At 44.9% G+C, this 20,699-nt stretch overlaps 1 protein-coding gene across 2 annotated transcripts in view; it reads right to left on the reverse strand.

The window, feature by feature from the left end:
• SLC4A5 (solute carrier family 4 (sodium bicarbonate cotransporter), member 5) overlaps positions 1 to 15,894 on the reverse strand; it is a 144,720-nt gene extending 128,826 nt beyond the window's left edge. The window contains exons 1-4 of one of the 2 annotated variants that reach the window (XM_011946047.1): positions 15,836 to 15,887; positions 14,910 to 14,986; positions 11,112 to 11,160; positions 5,975 to 6,125 (exon numbers count right to left, since the gene is read on the reverse strand). The gene's annotated coding sequence lies outside the window, so the exon portion shown is untranslated. Of the gene's footprint in view, positions 1 to 5,974; positions 6,126 to 11,111; positions 11,161 to 14,909; positions 14,987 to 15,835 lie in introns of both variants that reach the window. The other variant, XM_011946045.1, reaches the window with a different exon arrangement.
• Between the last annotated feature and the right edge of the window lie 4,805 nt (positions 15,895 to 20,699).

Consider the following 20,699-nt stretch of genomic DNA (forward strand, 5'->3'; position numbering starts at 1 on the left):
AAGACCTCTGATCTTCAAGCATCTTCCTCTTCTCCCCATATACCAGCTCCTCATGGCTTCATTTACTTCCCCTTCCGGTCTGGACATCATAATGAATCCTTTCCTCTCTTCTCTCATTGATACTCATAACCTCTTATTCCTGCCCTGCCAATCTCTTGGGCAAAATCAGCCCATTCATTAACTTCTTCCTCCTGCAGTAAGTTCTCTTTTGTCTCTGGAGAAAGCCTGTCTTCAGTGGGAGAGAACAAAGCCAATACACAGAATGGCAGAGGGGTGTTCATTTGTGTGTGTGTGCATGTATGTGCATGAAAGAGAGAGAGAGATGAGGAGGGAGAGAAAGACCTAGTCCTGTGATGTGTATAGCCAACTTCACCCCTGCCCTTCCCTGTGGTTTAGCTTTGTGAGCCAAAAAATGTTGAGAGAAGATATGGCTACCCCTTTTCTCTCTGCTCCCTGTCCTCTGGCCTCCTTCCGTGTTACAGCCAAGGACATGCCAAGCCAGCCACTCAGCTGTGGCACTGGAGTAAATGCTTGGGGGATACTGTCAATTCTTCCTCACTACCAAAGTGGTAACAGCTGAGGCTCATGCACTGGTCTTGGGGAAGAGGAAAGAACTGGCCCCAGTGGTCCTCAGTCATGGGTGTCTTCCTCTGGGAACATCTGGCAATGTCTGGATCTACTTTGGTTACACTGGAGGGAAGGTCACTACTGGAGGAAGGGTACTTCTGGCCTCTAGTGGGTAGTGGCCAGAAATGCTGCTAACATCCTACAAGGATGGCCCCCACAACAAAAACATTATCTGACCCCAACTATCAATGGTGCCATGGTCAAGAAATCCTGGATTAGGGCATGCAGTCTCTGGTTCTAGGCTCTCACTCAGGCAAAAGGAGCACTCAACATAGGCCCACCTCACTCGCCAGGGATCTGCCAGGAGAGGGAGCTGAAGATTCTTAGTACAGGTGGCCCTCTATATCCACAGGTTCCTAACCCAAGGAGTCAACCAACAGCAGATCAAAAATATTTGAAAAACTAAAAATAACAATACAACAATAAAAATAATACAAATACTCCCAAAACACAGTATAAAAAACTATTTACATAGCATTTACATTGTATTCGGTATTAGAAGTAATCTAGAGATGATTTAAGATAAACAGAGGAGGCCAGGCGTGGTGGCTCACGCCTGTAATCTCAGCACTCTGGGAGGCTGAGGCGGGCGGATCACGAGGTCAGGAGATCGAGACTATCCTAACTAACATGGTGAAACCCAGTCTCTACTAAAAATACAAAAAAAAATTAGCCGGGCATGGTGGCACACGCCTGTAGACCCAGCTACTCGGAAGGCTGAGGCAGGAGAATGGTGTGAACCCAGGAGGCAGAGGTTGCAGTGAGCCAAGATCATGCCACTGCACTCCAGCCCAGGCAACAGGGCAAGACTCCATTGAAAAAAAAAAAAAAAAAAGATGTTAAGGTGTAGATGGAGGTGGTGTGAGGTGTAAATGGAGGTGTAAGGTGTAGACGGAGATGATGAGGTGTGAGGTGTAGACAGAGATGATGAGGTGTATGTAGAGAGAGGTGGTGAGGTGTATATGGTGGTTTGAGGTATAAATGGAGGTTCTGAGGTATAGATGGTGGTGTAAGGTGTAGATGGAGGTGGTGAGGTGTATATGGAAAGGATCAGATGTAGATGGAGGTATGAGGTGTAGATGGGGTGTGAAGTGTAGCTGGAAACGTGATATGTGAATGGAGGTGGTGAGGTGTACATGGAAGTGATAAGATGTAGATGGAGGTAGTAAGTTGTAAACAGAGATGTGAGGTGGAGATGGAGATGGTGAGGTAGTATGTAGTGGTGTGAGGTATAGATGAAGGTGTGAAGTATAGATGGAGGTATGAGGTATACATGGGGGTGGTGAGGTGTGAACAAGGGTAGATGGTGATGGTAAAGTCTAGGTGGAGGTGGTGAGGTCTAGATGGAGGTGTGTGGTGTAGGTGTAGGTAGTGAGATATAGGTGAGGGTGGTGAGGTGTAGATGGTAGTGGTGAGGTATAGATGGTGGTCGTGAGGTGTAGGTGGAGGTGCTGATATCTAGATGGAGGTGGTGAGGTCTAGATGGAGGTTTGTGGTATAGATGTAGGTGATGAGGTATAGGTGAGGGTGATGAGGTGTAGATGGTGATGGTGATGTCTAGATAGAGGTGATGAGGTCTAGATGGGGGTGGTGATGTCTAGATGGAGGTGTATGGTGTAGGTGTAGATGGTGGTGGTGAGGTCTAGATGGAGGTGTGTTGTTTAGGTGTAGGTAGTGAGGTATAGGTGAGGGTGGTGGGGTATAGATGACGGTGGTGAGGTCTAGATAGTGGTGGTGAGGTCTATATTGGAGGTGGTGAGGTCTAGATGGAGGTGTGTGGTTTAGGCGTAGTTGGTAAGGTATAGGTGAGGGTAGTGAGGTCTAGATGGTGGTGGTGAGGTCTAAATGGAGGTGTATGGTGTAGGTGTAGGTTGTGAGGTATAGGTGAGGTTGGTGAGGTGTAGATGGTGGTGGTGAGGTCTAGATGAAAGTGGTGATGTCTAGACGGAGGTGGTGAAGCCTAGATGGAGGTGTGTGGTTTAGGTGTAGGTGGTGAGGTATAGGTGAGGGTGGTGAGGTCTAGATGGTGGGGGTGGTGAGGTCTAGATGGTGGTGGCGGTGAGGTCTAGATGGAGGTGGTGAGGTCTAGATGGAGGTGTGCGGTTTAGGTGTAGGTAGTGAGATACAGGTGAGGGTGGTGAAGTGTAGATGGAGGTGGTGATGTCTAGATGGAGGTGACGAAGTCTAGATGGTGGTGGTGAGGTCTAGATGGAGGTGGTGAGGTCTAGATGGAGGTGGTGAGGTCTAGATGGTGGTGAGGTCTACATGGAGGTGTGTGGTTTAGGTGTAGGTGGTGAGGTATAGGTGAGGGTGGTGAGGTCTAGATGGTGGTGGTGAGGTCTAGATGGAGGTGGTGAGGTCTAGATGGAGGTGTGTGGTTTAGGTGTAGATGGTGAGGTATAGGTGAGGGTGGTGAGGTGTAGATGGTAGTGGTGAGGTGTGGATGAGGGTGTGATGTGTAGATAGAGGTGGCAAGGTGTAGATTGGGGATGTGGAGGCAGTGATAGTGATGAAGGAAGGAGTTAGAAGTCCTTGTGCATGATGGAATAGAAGATTCTTGTTGCTATTATGCTGATAAATGTGGAAGAGCCCGTCCTCCTTTGATTACACATGTGAAATGGTGAAACTTCACCATTAGGAGTATGGAGAACCTTATTCTTTCAGAGCCATGGTACCTTTGGGAAATCACTTCACCTCTCTGGGCCTCAGTGTTCTTGGAGCAGAGGTTGCTCTATTAAATGGCATTTGTTAGGGGGAAACCTACCTCTCCCACTGCAAGCACTTTTGCCTCATCTTATAAAGTGGGAACTTCTGTCCTTGCTGCAGCCTTGAGAAAAGTACTCTCCACTTACTGCTCTACCTCCTAACTCATGGTATCTAGCAGAGGATAAGTGGTTCATGCGCTTGGAGAACTGGAGCACATAAAATGGGCATATGTCATGACTCAGGTTCTTCTGGGTTTTCTCCTTTTGGGAACAGCCCCCCCAGAGAAGGCCTGTGCTTCCCTCCTCTCCTCTCCTTTTCATGGTAAGCTTTCTAGGGCAGGTTCTTGCCTTGTGGGATAGAGCAGTCTTCCAGTTCTGGGTAGATAAGTTTCATGTTGAGGGAAAGAATTAGGAAGCCCAATTGTACATTCAAAACTACATTCTCCAATCAGCTTTAGCTGTCATAAATTTATGTTAAGTCCCAGCTGCTTGACTTCTATATCTTATTTCTCATTTGATTCCAAGGACAGAGGAGTTGTGAACAAGTATCAATCTCTTGTTCCAGCACTGAAGGATCTCTTAAGTTTCTTTTAAGCTCTACTGCCCTATGATTCTATGTGTCTAAGTGAACTTATCGCTGAAGCAAAATAAATATATATTGATAGTTCTGGGTCAGATGTTAGGATTCTTAAAGGATAACTTCCCAAGCTCTGACTCCCTTCTTTCCTGCTTTTCACTGGATGAAGACCTCTGATCTTCAAGCATCTTCCTCTTCTCCCCATATACCAGCTCCTCATGGCTTCATTTACTTCCCCTTCCGGTCTGGACATCATAATGAATCCTTTCCTCTCTTCTCTCATTGATACTCATAACCTCTTATTCCTGCCCTGCCAATCTCTTGGGCAAAATCAGCCCATTCATTAACTTCTTCCTCCTGCAGTAAGTTCTCTTTTGTCTCTGGAGAAAGCCTGTCTTCAGTGGGAGAGAACAAAGCCAATACACAGAATGGCAGAGGGGTGTTCATTTGTGTGTGTGTGCATGTATGTGCATGAAAGAGAGAGAGAGATGAGGAGGGAGAGAAAGACCTAGTCCTGTGATGTGTATAGCCAACTTCACCCCTGCCCTTCCCTGTGGTTTAGCTTTGTGAGCCAAAAAATGTTGAGAGAAGATATGGCTACCCCTTTTCTCTCTGCTCCCTGTCCTCTGGCCTCCTTCCGTGTTACAGCCAAGGACATGCCAAGCCAGCCACTCAGCTGTGGCACTGGAGTAAATGCTTGGGGGATACTGTCAATTCTTCCTCACTACCAAAGTGGTAACAGCTGAGGCTCATGCACTGGTCTTGGGGAAGAGGAAAGAACTGGCCCCAGTGGTCCTCAGTCATGGGTGTCTTCCTCTGGGAACATCTGGCAATGTCTGGATCTACTTTGGTTACACTGGAGGGAAGGTCACTACTGGAGGAAGGGTACTTCTGGCCTCTAGTGGGTAGTGGCCAGAAATGCTGCTAACATCCTACAAGGATGGCCCCCACAACAAAAACATTATCTGACCCCAACTATCAATGGTGCCATGGTCAAGAAATCCTGGATTAGGGCATGCAGTCTCTGGTTCTAGGCTCTCACTCAGGCAAAAGGAGCACTCAACATAGGCCCACCTCACTCGCCAGGGATCTGCCAGGAGAGGGAGCTGAAGATTCTTAGTACAGGTGGCCCTCTATATCCACAGGTTCCTAACCCAAGGAGTCAACCAACAGCAGATCAAAAATATTTGAAAAACTAAAAATAACAATACAACAATAAAAATAATACAAATACTCCCAAAACACAGTATAAAAAACTATTTACATAGCATTTACATTGTATTCGGTATTAGAAGTAATCTAGAGATGATTTAAGATAAACAGAGGAGGCCAGGCGTGGTGGCTCACGCCTGTAATCTCAGCACTCTGGGAGGCTGAGGCGGGCGGATCACGAGGTCAGGAGATCGAGACTATCCTAACTAACATGGTGAAACCCAGTCTCTACTAAAAATACAAAAAAAAATTAGCCGGGCATGGTGGCACACGCCTGTAGACCCAGCTACTCGGAAGGCTGAGGCAGGAGAATGGTGTGAACCCAGGAGGCGGAGCTTGCAATGAGCCGAGATCGTGCCACTGCACTCCAGTCTGGGCGACAGAGCAAGACTCCGTCTTAAAAAAAAAAAAAAAAAAAGATAAACAGAGGATTGTGTAGGTCACATTTTATGTGAAGGACTTGAGCATCCTCAGATTATGGTATCTGCAGGTGGTCCTGGCACCAATCCCTTGCAGATGCTGAGGGATGACTGTTTGACCTCTGTGCCTCCATTTTCTTCAGATACCTGGTGGAAGGTGATGACTGCTCACTGGGATGGATTCCCTTCCATCTCCTGGCTAAATGCCATCTGAACCCCACCTAGGTTTGACATCTGGAAGGATTTAGGTAGGTCTGACCTAGGACCATGCATGGGGGCAAAATTCTGTGAAGAAAATAGCAGCTTCCTACCCTGGAGAGACCTGCGTGGCTTAGGCCCTTGTTAGTGGGACTGAGGATTAATTTGGGAGCCCTGGCAGGCTTATCTAGAACCTTTACCCACAAGAAGTTCCCCACAGGCTGGGCAAAACTCACCACAGTATGTGCAATTTTTGGCTTCCAGATTGTTTGTGCCAAGTTTTGGCAGGTGGTACAATATTGGCTGCCCCAGATTCTTGTCTGCTTTAGCTGCTTTTGAACCGTGTCCAGGGTTGAGAAGGGAACATACTGTGATGGTGTCAGCACTCTGCAGGAAGGTGAAAAAAGGTGAGGGATATGTTAAAGAGAAGCTGAGACACTGTAAGAGGCCAAGCCCAGGTGACGCTGTGAAGGAGTTCTCTTTCTTCACCATCCCTATCTACTTTCCAATTGCTGCTGTGGCCTATGGACTCAGCTCACTCTACAGCAGCCACGATGCAAGTCTTGCTGTTCTTCTAACACCCCAGGCTCACTTCCACCTCAGGACCTTTGCACTTACTGTTTCCCCAATCTTCAGCCTGACTTGTTACCTCATGTATTCAACTCTTTGGTCAAATGCTATCTACCCAAGAACATCTTCCCTGACTAGCCCATCTAAAATGCCCCCCTCTGGTCCTTAACTCTGCTTTATTTGTCTAAGTGGCATTTCTATTCAAAACCACATCATGTGTTCATTCATTTGTTCACTTTTTCTGTCCTTCTAATATGGCAGAAAGTTTATCTGATTCACTCACATATCTCCGATACCTAGAATAGAGCCTGGCTCATAAATAATTGGGTCAACTAACTGTGGGATCTTGGGCAATTTCTCCTTTTTTTTCACTGCAATTTCCTCAACTGAAAAAAATTCAAATAATAATTATATCTACCTCACTGGTTATCTGAATCAATGTGAAACCTTAAGTCAATGTCTGGCCCACAGGGAATAGTTAGTATTAACTAATAATATTATTATAATTATTACACCCTCAGGGAGAAGCTCACATGTCTATCCTGAGGAGGAGGGGAGGGGGATGAGCAGTATTTCTAGCAGCTTGCAGGAGCAGAACCGTCTTTGTTGCTTCTCCAGGAACCAAGTCCCGTTCTCCCCTCTCGCCTGCCCTCTGCTGCCCTCTGGAGGCCTGCAGTGGAGTCAGGCAGGGAGCTGATTCAGGGACGCCACAGATTATGTATCTCCCACGGAGAAGAATGAGGCCTTGCTGGATGACAGTCCCTCTACTTAAGCGACCCAGAGCCCAGGGAAGCATCTTGGGCCTTGGCAGAGCTGCCACTAGAGCCATCATTTGGCAAACACAATTGGGAATCATTGAGGCCACAGAGGAAATGTGGGTACCTAGGAACTCATTCTTCAGACAGATCCCCAAACGGAATCAGAACCAGCATGCAGCCAAGCAAGGGCTGCCCCTTCCTTCCCCTCTCCCCAGGCTGTACTTCCTTAGCCAAGGGACAGTTATCTGATCACCTCAGCCAACCTAAGCTACCTGGAAAAATACTTCTCACCCTGTGCCTCTTGGTCAGAGCGTATGTCACTGGCTGGGCCAAGTGATCTTCATGTCAACCTAAAATGAGAGGGCTATGGAAAGACATCCCTCTAGAGACATCTGGGAGCTGATTAACTAACAAGAACCTGGAGACACCAGCACTCTGTGATCAAAAGATACAATGGACGGAAAGATTTCATTTTCAATAAAAACAAAAACCCTAAAACATCTAGAAATAAACTCACCTAGACATGCATGTTTTATATGAGGACACATGGCAAAACTTTGCTAAGAAACATATAATAAGACATCATATTTCTGGATGGGAAAACTGAATAGGGCAAATATGCTTAAGTTCAGACATTTATATATCTTTTAAATACAATTCCAAGGGCATTTTGAATGAAAATGACCAAAAAAATCATGGCTAAAGTATGAGCTTAGAATTTATTGAGTTTTTACTATGTGCCAGGCTCAGAGCTGAGAGCTTTATATACTTTACCTCAATTAATCCTCACAGCAACCTCAAGAGGTCATTTTCTTTCTTTCTTTCTTTACTGTGGAGACAGGATCTCACTCTGTCACCCAGGCTAGAGTGCAGTGGCACTCTCACAGCTCCCTACAGCTTTGACCTCTCAGGCTCAAGAAATTCTCCCGCCTCAGCCTCCCAAATATCTGGGAATACAGGCAGGTGCCACACCACACCAGGCTACTTTTTAATTTTTTTGTAGAGATGAGGTCTCAATATGTTGCCCAGGCTGGTCTCGAGCCTGGGCTCAAGCAATCCTCCCACCTCGAGCCTCGAGCCTGGGCTCAAGCAATCCTCCCACCTCGGCCTCCCAAAGTGCTGGGATTACAGGCATAAGCCACCACGCCTGACTGAGGTCATTATTAATATTTATGAAAGACAGGTTGGGAAAGTGATTAAGAGCAGGAGATCACATGACTTTGGACAAGTTACTTACGACTGTGGGAAGTGGCTTCCTCATCTGGAATGATAGCAGCTATCCCACAGGTTTATGGTCAGTATTAAATGAGGTAACATACATGAAACATTGAGAACAGTACTTGGCAAGTAGAAGCACTGATATGAACTACTATTATCTTCATTTACAGATGAAGAAACTAAAGCTTAGAGAGGATAACATAATTTGTCCAAGTTCACACAGCTGATAACTGGCTGCCCTGGCCTGGGAGATGGGAGTAGGGAGTCTTGCCTACAAGATCTGAAAAATTATAAAATCATAATAGTTAAAACAGGAAGCACATCTTGTATAAGATATTTTTATATGCCTTGCAAGATCATGTTCTGAAATATTAGTCAATGCCTTCTCCAGCCTGATACTCCCTTTACCTCTCTCCCTTCCCTGCCTCAAATAACCAGGCCATTCTATGCTCAGTGCTGCAGGGAACATGTGTGAAAACAGAAGGAAAAGGTAAGGAGCCTCTTTCCTTAGGGGAATAGAAAAGACTTCTGGCCTAGACCTAGACCAAAGTGTGGGAGAAAATGGTCATGAGAAAGATCAAGGCATTTCCTGACCCTATATCCAAGAAGAATTCCCCAGGGCAAGGACAAGGGCTGGAGGGAAGTTGAGAAACATTGACTTTGCTGGGTCCTGGAGGTTGAAGTCCCAATCCCTGCTCCCTGGGCTGAGCCCCACAGAGAAAGCAGCATCCTTCACAATCTGTGGATCTGAGAGCAGAGAATAGAATGGCTACTGGGTGTATCTAGGCCAAGAGGACCCTAGGCAAGCTCCCTGAGGCTGCTTGAAGAGGTGGAGAAAGACTTGACAAGGAGAGATGACATCAAGGGCAGGACCCTTTGTAGGTCACTGAGAGTCTAGAACCCTGCACTCCACCCCACCCCAAATCCAAAATGGAAACTGCAAAGGAAACTCAGAACTGACTGAGATTAAGGGTCAGCACCTTTTTAAAGAGTGGGGCTCAAGTATAGATGAAGGAGAATTTTATTTTATTTTATTATTTATTTATTTATTTTTGAGACGGAGTCTTGCTCTGTCTAGAGTGCAGTGGCCAGATCTCAGCTCGCTGCAAGCTCTGCCTCCTGGGTTTATGCCACTCTCCTACCTCAGCCTCCCGAGTAGCTGGGACTACAGGCGCCTGCCACCTTGCCCAGCTAGTTTTTGTATTTTTTAGTAGAGACGGGGTTTCACCATATTAGCCAGGATGGTCTCGATCTCCTGACCTCGTGATCCGCCCGTCTCGGCCTCCCAAAGTGCTGGGATTACAGGCTTGAGCCACTGCGCCCGGCAGAAGAAGAATTTTATAAACAAACTAATTTTTGTTACACACTTGAGTTTAGGGGCTGAAACTGGTATTGTAAAGGATAGATTTTTAAGAAAATAGTGTTGGGGAAATGCACTGTTTAAAAAATCCATTTAGAAGAGAAGATTGGGCAGTGAACAAAGGCAGCAACTTAAAATCATTTGTGGGGCTCAGCACATATTATTGATCTCTGCTCTGAAATTAAAGGTAATTTGTTCCTTAGGATTGAGCTGAATTTGCACCCGATCTGCCTTGGACAGTAATCATCTGCCCCTATTGTCTTGGCTTCATAATTAGTCGTGCTCCTTTCATTCTCAAAAGAGTCCCAGTTTGAGCAGTAAATTAAGTGGTTACTCTGCTTGAGATCTTTAAATGAGAGTTATCCCATGGGTGGGCTGACTCTGAACTAGGTATCGTGAAACAGAAAGTAAGGCTTTCCAGGCAGGTGTGGCTGGAGGCCAGTGGGACCCGACGTGGAGCCTCTGGAGGGCAGAGAACCTCAGGTGGATGGGAAAGGAAGGTAAGATAAAGGGCAGGTGGGGCGTCAAGAGAGGGTCAGGTGCTGGGTAGTTAAGAGGACAGTGGCGAGATCAGAGTGGAATGTTTGAATTTAATATTTCAGAGATGGAGCAGCTAAGGATAATGGTGCGGCCCAGGTTCGGACCATAGTCACAGGAGGGAGAAATGGAAGCAAATGGAGGCCTGATTGTGTTTGGGGACAGGAATTGGGCACTGGGGAGACACACGGATGGGGTTTGTCTCTACTCTTGTATTCTTTTCAAATGTTGAATCTTGTAACTGTATTAACTATTTTAAAAATCTACAAGTAAAATTAAAATGTAAAGGATTCCAGGCTACCTTGTCCATTGATTATTCTAGGTAAACAGTTGAAGCATTTTATCAAGTTTTTAAAACCCCATTATAAAACAAATGGCCTTTAAACATTTGAAAACATGCTCAACTTCATTCATTTAAAGAAAAAGAATGCAAATCTGAGCCACAATGAAATACCTTTCAGATTGGCAGATATCAAGAAATTTTTCAACAGTGAGAGAAGAGGGCAACGGGCCCTCATACATCTACTTGCAAGTGAGATGCAGATAAGCACAGCCTTGATGGGGCCAGTTTGGCTATATTTATATAACTTTAAAATGGACATACCTGGCCAGGTGCAGTGGCTCACGCCTGTAATCCCAGCACTCTGGAAGGCTGAGGCAGGTGGATCACTTGAGGCCAGGAGTTCAAGATCAGCCTGGCCGACATGGTGAAACCCCATCTCTACTAAAAAAATACAAAAGTTAGCCAGGCGTGGTGGCTATAGTCCCAGCTACTTGGGAAGCTGAGCCATGAGAACTGCTTGAACCCGTTAGGCAGAGGTTGTGGTAAGCCCAGATTGCACCACTGCACACTCCAGCCTGGGTGACAGAGCAAGACTCTATCTCAAAAATAAATAAATAAAAATAAATAAATAAATGAAATGGACATACCTTTTGGTAACAGCAACTCTTTATCTGGAAAGTTATCTTACACTCCCACCTGTGGACAAAAACAGAGATGTGGTTTGGGACAGTTACTCACCTCCCTGTGCTTACGTCACAGTTATAGTGAGAATTAAATATGATACATGGGAAGGATTTTAACAAGGGCCTGGCACATGGTAAGCATTCAGGAAATGGTGGCTGTTATCATTAGAGCATTGTTCATGGTGGCAAAACATTGGAAACAACCTGAATGTCCATGAATAAAGGACTGATTTTAAAAAAAGAAAGAAAAACAAGTTTTGTCTCTACTTTGGAAAGCCATGAAACTTTTAAATAGAATGAGGATATTCTTTAAATGGTGCTATTGAATGATTTTTTTAGAAATATTGTTAGGGGAGGGAGAGCATCAGGAAGAACAGCTAATATCTGCCGGGCTTAATATCTAGGTGACAGCAAACCACCATGGCACACATTTACCTATGTAACAAACCTGCATATCTGGCATATGTACCCCTGAACTTAAAATAAAAGTTAAATAAAAAAAAAAAGGTTTTTAAATTTTTTAAAAAGAAATATTGTTAAGTAGGAAAAAGGGAAAGTATAGAAGAGTGCTTATGGCTGTCATCATGCCTGTGTAGAGGGTGCCTATGGGTACGGTATGGTCTCTCCAGGGAAGAGGTCACAGAAACTGGTCAGAAACTGGTTACAGTGATGCTTCCTGGAAGGGGAACTTGGAGGTCGGGGCTCAGGGAACTCTATGGCTTCTTGTACCTTTTATACTGTCCACCATGCAGAGGTATTCCCTATTCAAGAACAATTAAATAAATTCCACTTCTGGGTATATACCCAAGAAAACTGAAAGCCAGGATTCAAACAGATAGTTTGAATTATATGCCAATGCGCATATCAGCATTCTTCACAATAGCTAAAAGGTGGAAACAACCTAAGTATTCATCGACAGATGGATAAATAAAATGTGGTATATACATACAATCGTGATTCAGCCTTAAAAAGGAATGAAATTCAGACACATGCTACAACATGAATGAACTTAAGGACATCATGCTAAGTGAAATAAGCCAGACACAAAAGGACAAATATCGTATGAGTCCACTTCTAGAGGTACCTAGAACTGTCAGATTTATAGATACAGAAAGTAGATTAATGGCTACCAGGGCCTGGGGCAGTGGGAAATGGGGAGTTAATGTTTAATGGGTACCAAGTTTCAGTCAGGAATGATGAAAAAGTTCTGGAAATGGATGGTGGTGATGGTTGTATTATACAACAATGTGAATATAATTAATGCCACTGAATTGTACATTCAAAAATAGTTAAAATGGTCAATCTTATGCTTATTTTGCCATAAAAGGAAATCATGTAAAGAAAATCAGATAAAGAAATAAAAATATTCCTTTATCACTTTGATTGGAGCTATGTTAAATGTAGATTAATCACAAAGAGCTGTGTTGTATGAGCAACAACAAAGAACAGTCCTAGGAGAAGTGGGCAGGAAAGAGATGATGGGTGGGGGCAGAAGCAGAGAAATTCCCATGGGGCCATGAGGATGAGATAAATGGGGCAGGTGTACGAAAGGGATTCTGACAGGGGTGGAGAAAGTTGGCCTTTGAGGAGAATAACAGAGGAGTTACAGCAGGAACCTGTAAAACAATCACCATGTTCCACTGGTGAGCTGGAGATCACAAACATGTAGTTTTCCTATTCCTCTCCCCTCTTCTCTTCCAGGCAACAACTCTGAAGGGGTTGAGGACCCTGGTTAGCTAAATGAGTGAGGAAGAATGGAAACCAGGGACTCCCCATCCAGACCACCACCCACCATGGGCCTCTGTTCTTTAGCAGCACCAGAAGAGGCTCCACTCCAGTCAGGATTGAAGTGGTATCATTAGATAATGAAGTGGTATCATTAGATAGGGCTGGAAACTATAATCATTAAAATGAGACTGAGACCAAGGGTGGCTGGAACAATCTTGTGACTTGCCTAAATTTCATTCAGGGGCAAAGCAAGAGCTAGTCCCACAGAATAAATGTAAAAGAGGCTGGGTGCAGTGACTCACGCCTGTAATCTCAGCATTTTGGGAGGCCGAAGTGGGTGGATCACCTGAGGTCAGGAGTTCAAGACCAGCCTGGTCAATATGGTGAAACCCCATCTCTTCTAAAAACACAAAAATTAGCCAGGCATGGTGGTGTGTGCCTATAACCACAGCTACTCAGGAGGCAGGAGAATCGCTTGAACCCAGGAGGTGGAGTTGCAGCAAGCCAAATATTGTGCCACTGCACTCTGAGACTCCATCTTAAAAAAAAAAAAAAAAAAGAATAAATGTAAAAGAGCATTAAGAGCAAAAATCAAGCTGCTTTCTGATTTTACCACATAAATTATGTTTGTTCAATGTAACAGTGCACAATATTAGCTTTAGTTGTAAATTAATACGCATCTGTTAAATAACCTTCTATCTGACTTTGGATTTTAAGCTTTCTGAGGTCAAGGACCATGTGCTGTTTAACCCCACACTGTTCCTACAACCTGGCAGGCTGCCTCAAATGTACACAGGGGTCACTGAGATGGCTGCTGACCGAATTGCTGACCAAGAGGGACTGTCCCACATCAGGCAGCCCATGCCATTTCTGTGCTCACACGGTGCCCAACACAGAGCAAGGTGTTTATCACCAAGGAATCGTAAGTCCTGGGTGGCTTGAATTGACTCTTCCTGAAAAAGAGTCTGTGATCTAGGAAGTCCAATATAAAATGATGTTGCAGATTGCCTAGACTTAGAGTAAGAGGGGCAGAAAGGAAGTAGGCATGGATGGTAATTTTGTTTTTCCATCAGGGCTGCTCTCACTATGGAGTAAGGACAGGAAGGCTAAGACACAAAAGGGGGACTCAGCCCAACCCAGCTTATGTCCTATGATACCAGAAGGGAGCATTGCAATGACCTATTAAACCTCAAACCAAGCGGAATCCATTTTTGAGTAAGAGACTCTTACAGGGCTCCTGTCCTCAAAACGTACCTGTCCCCAAATTACGTACTTCTGAGATAATAAATTAGCAGAAGAAGCACACAGCCCACCTCTTAAGATAGGGAAGTAGGCTGGGTGCAGGGGCTCATGCCTGTAATCCCAGCACTTTGGGAGGCCGAGGTGGGTGGATCACGAGGTCAGGAAATCGAGACCATCCTGGTTAACAGAGTGAAACCTCATCTCTACTAAAAATATAAAAAATTAGCCAGGCGTGTTGAAGGGAGCCTGTAGCCGCAGCTACTAGGGAGGCTGAGGCAGGAGAATGGCGTGAACCTGGGAGGCAGTGCTTGCAGTGAGCCGAGATTGTGCCACTGCACTCCAGCCTGGGCTACAGAGCGAGACTCCGTCTCAAAAAAAAAAAAAAAAGAAATAGGGAAGTAGATCTCAAGTAGCTCAAGAAACAAAGTTTTCTACAGATGAAGGGTGAAGGAAGGAAACCCAAGACCAGTTGATTCTGGTTTGGGAAATGATAACATTGGAGAACACACTCTACTATCTGTTTCTTGTGACATCCTTTGTGCTAAAGTTATCTCCTTTGTTGACATGGCCACCATCCCCACTTCTAGTGCACTGGAGGTAAAAGAGATGTATGAGTGTCTCCATTGCTAAGTGTTTGGTTACTCCCTCCTGGGAGATAAACTTGACTGGAGTAGGTGTGGGCAGGCATTTAGTCAAGCAACAAGCCACTCACTGAGTGCCATCAATGGGGTGGGAAAAGATGACTGTCCTTAGACTGGTCCATCCAAAATAAAGGAAGTGGGGAGAGCGTACCTGGGTGGTCTTCAGGGTACTCCTGGAAACATCCCTCAGCTCATGAGCTCACAGCTGAATTCCAAATCCTGGGATGCCTGCTTGGAGGGAGAGTAAAACACCATTTCTCAGGGACAGATGCCCACAAAGCTAGGGGCACTGGGTTTCTAAGTCAGGATTTCATCACAGGCTGGAGGACTCTTTTTTCAGAAAGTCAGCTGATCTCCGGGACTCCTGATACATAAGAACTATGCAGTCTGTCACTTCTAGGGAGAGAGATGGGGACTAGCTCTGGTTTCTCATGCATTCCTTCCCTCTCACTCCCTAAAGACCTCAGGAAACAAATCCTTGGTAATGATGCCTTCTTGGAACCAGAAAGCTTAGTTGAAGTGTGGATTCTTATACAAGTTGAATGTTTTCTGGACTCCTAGAAGACTCAGAGGAGACACCATAAGTAAACCTTATTGAATTGGAAGAAGTGTGAAGTACCATCAACCACTGTGACTTCTATGTCTCAAGAACATGGCATTTAAGAGGGGTAGTTAGACCTCTGCACAGGGGTCAACTAGATATAGGTATCAGTCCCTGACTTTAGAAGTCTGACATTTCACAGATGTGCACACACTACACGCTCCCCTCACAGAGGAAACTGGAGTAGGGGGACAGAACAGAACAAAATAGCAACACTACTACAGAACAACCTCGTCATTCCGTTACTTGCCCTTTGCTATGTTGGAATAGTTACAGATTAATTTCAACAATCAGATTACTCCTTATCTTTGCTGTAAGTCTTGTACAGGCCTTTAGCAAAAAGCAATAAAATTCTCACCTGACTCTCGGTGGGCTGGGGAACCTGCCTATACTATTCAGTTGGTTCACTCACATCCCCAAACCAGAACCTACAACCATTCTGTAACTTTTATTTATGTAAAATCCACTTTACTCACCCCAGTGCAGTGGCCTGTGGCTCCTGGGCCCTGACTCCAATTCCTTTAGGGTGGACCTTGCAGTTGGAACCATCCACCTCTCGTTTTTTCTACCTCTGCTATTAACATAGCCCCTCCTCTATTGCCTCACCAACTATTTTCAAACCAAAAAGTCTTTGTCTATTCATAGCCACTGTAAAAGTAACATTCATTTTTCTGTTTTTTAATCTAATGTCTGCGTCTTCAGTGGTTCTCACTGGCTAATCTAATCAGTGTGTTCTAGGGAGGTTTATTCCTTGCCTGTTCAGCTTGTCCCAGCACAATAAAGCTAAGGCATTTGTCTGGGGAGAATCAGCTCTTTTAAATCAGGTAATCCTCAGGAAAGATGTCAGCACTTTTGCCTCTTTTCTCCATGGGCCTGAGATTCAGGAGAACGTTCCACATTCCACTGCCACGCAGCTCTGCAAACCCCAAATCCTGACTCTCTGGAGAAGGATATGGGCAAGGACAAAAAGAAGGCATTTGAACAAACCAAACCCTGCAAGAAAAACTTTGCATACTCAGTGATTTTTCTAGGTTTATCCTGACTTTTGGCCTCTTTTTTTATGAATTCCATTTTTGTTTAAGTGAGAAAGATATGATTGAGAGAGACATAGTGGAAAATGGAAAGTTTGGAGGAAGATGGGAAGGAAGAAGAGAGTCAGTGAGTAGGAAGTGAGAATTGGGAGTGGAGGGAGTGAGGGACGCAGTGCTGAGGGACAGGGAAGAGGAGCATGCCAGGAAGGCGCAGCGTCTCTGGACACTTAGCATGGGGCCTGGTGTTTGCACACATTTCCCCTCATTGAACTCTCAACAGTCCAGCAGGGAGAACACTCTCATCCCCAACCTTACAGGGCTGGAACAGAAGCTCAGAGACTTATAGACAGGAAGAAAAGCAGGAGCTAGAAGCCCCATTTAAAAAGCAACTCTGCCCCTCTTCTTCCACAGTCTCTTCTGTGGCTTCTCTAAGGGTCTTCAGCCTCCTTATTTCAGGGTTGACCTTTTGTTTCAGATAAGAAATTTATCTTCTGGTTGGATGTCATCACTTTCTTCCTAGATCACGTGGAGTTTTCCCTTAGTGGAAAAGCCTCATTCCTGGATCTAGGGCCTGCTGGTGGCAGACATGTGAAAGAATATGTTTTGGAGTCCATGCCCAAGACAACACATTAACCCAACATTATAGTTTCTGTTAATAATCCAAGGAATCAAAGACAAGCAAGACTAGGGAGATCAACACATGCTGGGTCACCAGAGGTATTCCTGGTTTTAGCACAGAAGATCTGTGACTCAGGAAACCCCTTAGTCCCAGGAAGAGCAGCACAGCCTAGGCCAGAAACAGTTTAGGGCCTTAGGGAATTTCCAGCTGGTTGGGAATTCAACAAATTCAGAAGACTGTGAGGCTCCAAAAAGAAGCATAAAGTGAGGGAAGGGTTCAGTGAAAGAAAAATCACCCTTGTTTGGAGGATTACTTTGTTCCACAAATGTTCATGGCTTACCTACCGGCCCTGTGTGTTAAGGAAAAGCTTCGTGGAGAAAATGGCCTTGGAGATGCAGTGAAGGGGTAGGATAGAGGTAGGATTTAGAACCCCAGAACTACCAAGGGGTATCTGAAGCAGACGGAAGAAGCCACAAAAAATAAAGATGTAAGAGGTGGGAGAACATAGCATAAGTATCCTGAGAACTAGAGAGCTGTTTCCCTAGCACAGGGCAGGTGTGGGGAAATGAAGGTTTGGGCCTGCGAAGATAGGCTGGGTATTCTATGGAGAGGTGTAAACATCAGCAAACATGTCTGAAGTGAAAGGAATGTGGAATGGGACTTGGTACAAGAATGGAATAATTGGCTTCACAGTGGATTGTAGCACAGGTAGAAAGACCAGTTGATATGTTACTGCCAAGCATTCAAGTGAAACCTTTTGGTTTCTCCCTACCAAGGTTTTGTTCAAATCATTTGGACATTATTTCAGATACTTTAGGTTTGGGGTTTTTTTGTTTCTCATTTCATACAGGAATTTGAGGGTGAGCTTCATCTGGTTTGGTGAGGATATAGGAAGGTATGGGGCAGGGGCTGTCCTTCCAGGATGCACAAAGGGAACAGGTTTGCAGGCTCAGGAATAGGGAAGAGGATCTGCCCTGGCAGCACTGTGCTTTCTTCCTTGTGTGTAGTGTCTACTGGGAGTTGGCTGTTGCACCGCCTGTCTTCCTGTCCAGCCCTAATGCCTGGTTAGCCATTAACCAAAGTATGTTCCTTACTTCTTTGAGAGCCTTTCTACCTTGCTAGAGAAAGACAGTCATTTGAATGTTCTCTGTGAGCAAAGGAAAAGGCAGGGTGGTGGTGTGAGAACACAGCCTGAAGTCCCCTGATTGCCACCACCTGCTACAACATCCTGCTGCCACTCCCCAGTTCTGCTGTCTCTGAGCCTCAGTGTCCCACATGAACCAGGCGACTGAAGTGGGGATGGCAGATTTTCTCCCAGAAGGGAAAGTTCTAGGCGTCAGGTCCAAATAAGTGTACTGTAAACCCTTCCTTGTATTCCAGCACTGTTTTGGAATGTTGTTTTTTTGTTTGTTTGTTTGGCTTTGGATATTTTTCCTTTTTACTTTTTTTTTTTCCAGTTCTCTCATGAGGTTGCATACTTTACTTTTTTTCATTTAAAAAACGTAATTCCAGTTGGACTTAGGGAGGAAAGAGAGGTAAATGTAACAGTTCACTTTGCCATCTTAAACGAGTTTTTTACTTAAGGTTGATTTAACATGGTAATTATATTTTTTGTGAATTTCCTAGTCATGTATATGTTTCTATTGATGTGTTTCTTTTTCCTATTTATTTATTTATTTTTGAGACAGAGTCTCACTCTATCACCCAGGCTGGAGTGCACTGGCCACCATCTTAGCTCACCTCTGCCTCTCAGGTTCAAGTGATTCTTGTGCCTCAGCCTCCCAAGTAACTGAGATTACAGGCATGCGCCACCACATCAGGCTAATTTTTGTATTTTTAATAGAGACAGGGTTTTGCCGTGTTGGCCAGGCTGGTCTCAAATTTCTGGCCTCAGGTGATCCACCTGCCTCAGGCTCCCAAAGTGCTGGAATTATAGGCATGAGCCACCACGCCCAGCTTCTTTTTCCTATTTATTTGTAAATGTTACTTATCATATGTTATAAATATTTTTCTTTTTATTTTTTTGTTTTTAGAGAAAGGTTCTTGCTGTCACCCAGGCTGGAATGCAGTGGCGTCATCACAGCTCACTAAAATCTCAAACTCCTGGGCTCAAGCAATCCTCCCACCTCAGCCTCCCAATTATAAATATTTTTCTGTTTGTCATTTGTCATCCAATTTTGTTTACAGCCTTTTTTTTCTTTTTCTTACAGAAAGGTTTAATATGGTGTGTGTGTGTGTGTGTATTTTAATAAAGTCAAATTTATCTGTATCATCCTTTAAGGTTTCTAGTTTTGTTGTCAATCTTAGAAAAGTTTTAGCCATCCCCAACTTTATATACAAAATAAATTTTCTTTATGTAGAAAGTCTGTATGTTCTAATTTTCTACTAGTTATTTTCCGGTATTGCTTTGTATATTTAAATATTCAATCCAACTGGACTTTGTTATATGGTGTAATATGAGGATTTAACTTGTTTTTCCCAAGTGTTAAATCACCATTTGTAAAATTATGTACCCTGTAACCACCATTCTACCCCCTCCTTCCCAAAGGGGCAGACTGAAATCCAGCTGAGGGGACCCATGGTGCTTGATCACATACTAACGTTTCTGTGTGCTTGAGTCTGTTCTCAACCAACCATCCTGACAGTAGGCCCCGCACCTAGTTTCCCTTTCTTACCACTCACTCATCCCTCAAACCATCGTGTTCTGATTTCTGCTCTTTACTGGTCTACAAACATTTCTGTGGCAAAGCTCATCATCAAAGTTCTAATTGCCAAGTGGACAATTAGACAGTGGACACTTTTCAGATCTTTGCTTGATAGACCTCTCTATTACATCTGATGTTATTGACGATTCTTTCCTCTTTTTTTTTTTTTTTTTTGAGGCGGAGTCTCGCTCTGTCGCCCGGACTGGAGTGCAGTGGCCAGATCTCAGCTCACTGCAAGCTCTGCCTCCTGGGTTTACGCCATTCTCCTGCCTCAGCCTCCCGAGTAGCTGGGACTACAGGCGCCCGCAACCTCGCCCGGCTAGTTTTTGTATTTTTAGTAGAGACGGGGTTTCACCGTGTTAGCCAGGATGGTCTCGATCTCCTGGCCTCGTGATCCGCCCGTCTCGGCCTCCCAAAGTGCTGGGATTACAGGCTTGAGCCACCGCGCCCGGCCTTCCTCTTTTTTTTTTCTTCCTGTTTGTTTTGCTTGGTATACTTTACGACTTGTGGCCCATTCAGTGTGTGCATATTTATCTTTGTTAAATAAGGCCACAGTGTTTTCCAGAGTGGCTGTAGCACTTCACACCCCTACCAGCAGTGTGTGAGTGTCTAACTGGCTTATTTAAGGATAAGAGTTGGGAGACCTGGGACGCTCTGGTTTTCTGCCCCCAGGCATGTGCTCAGTGTCCCCTTTGTACTGTCACCCCACAGATCTCCTCTCTCCTGTGAGCTTGAGTCCTGCTGCTGGCCTAAGCCAACTCCACCACTATCACTACCAACCCCCAACACAAACCAAGAGAGAGCTTTAAAGACTCACCTTCCCAAACCCGGTTTTTGCATTTTGTTCCCTGTTCCAGAATTGTCAGTAGCTTCCCAATGCAGTCAAATACAGTCTGAACTCTTTGGATTGGCACTAACAGTGTTCTCCTGTCTGGCTTCCTTGTTCCTTGCCAGCCTTATTTCTCTCCCGGCTACACCTTCCTCC

This window comes from Colobus angolensis, unplaced genomic scaffold, assembly GCF_000951035.1.
Source record: "Colobus angolensis palliatus isolate OR3802 unplaced genomic scaffold, Cang.pa_1.0 Scaffold249, whole genome shotgun sequence".
Taxonomy (NCBI): domain Eukaryota; kingdom Metazoa; phylum Chordata; class Mammalia; order Primates; family Cercopithecidae; genus Colobus; species Colobus angolensis.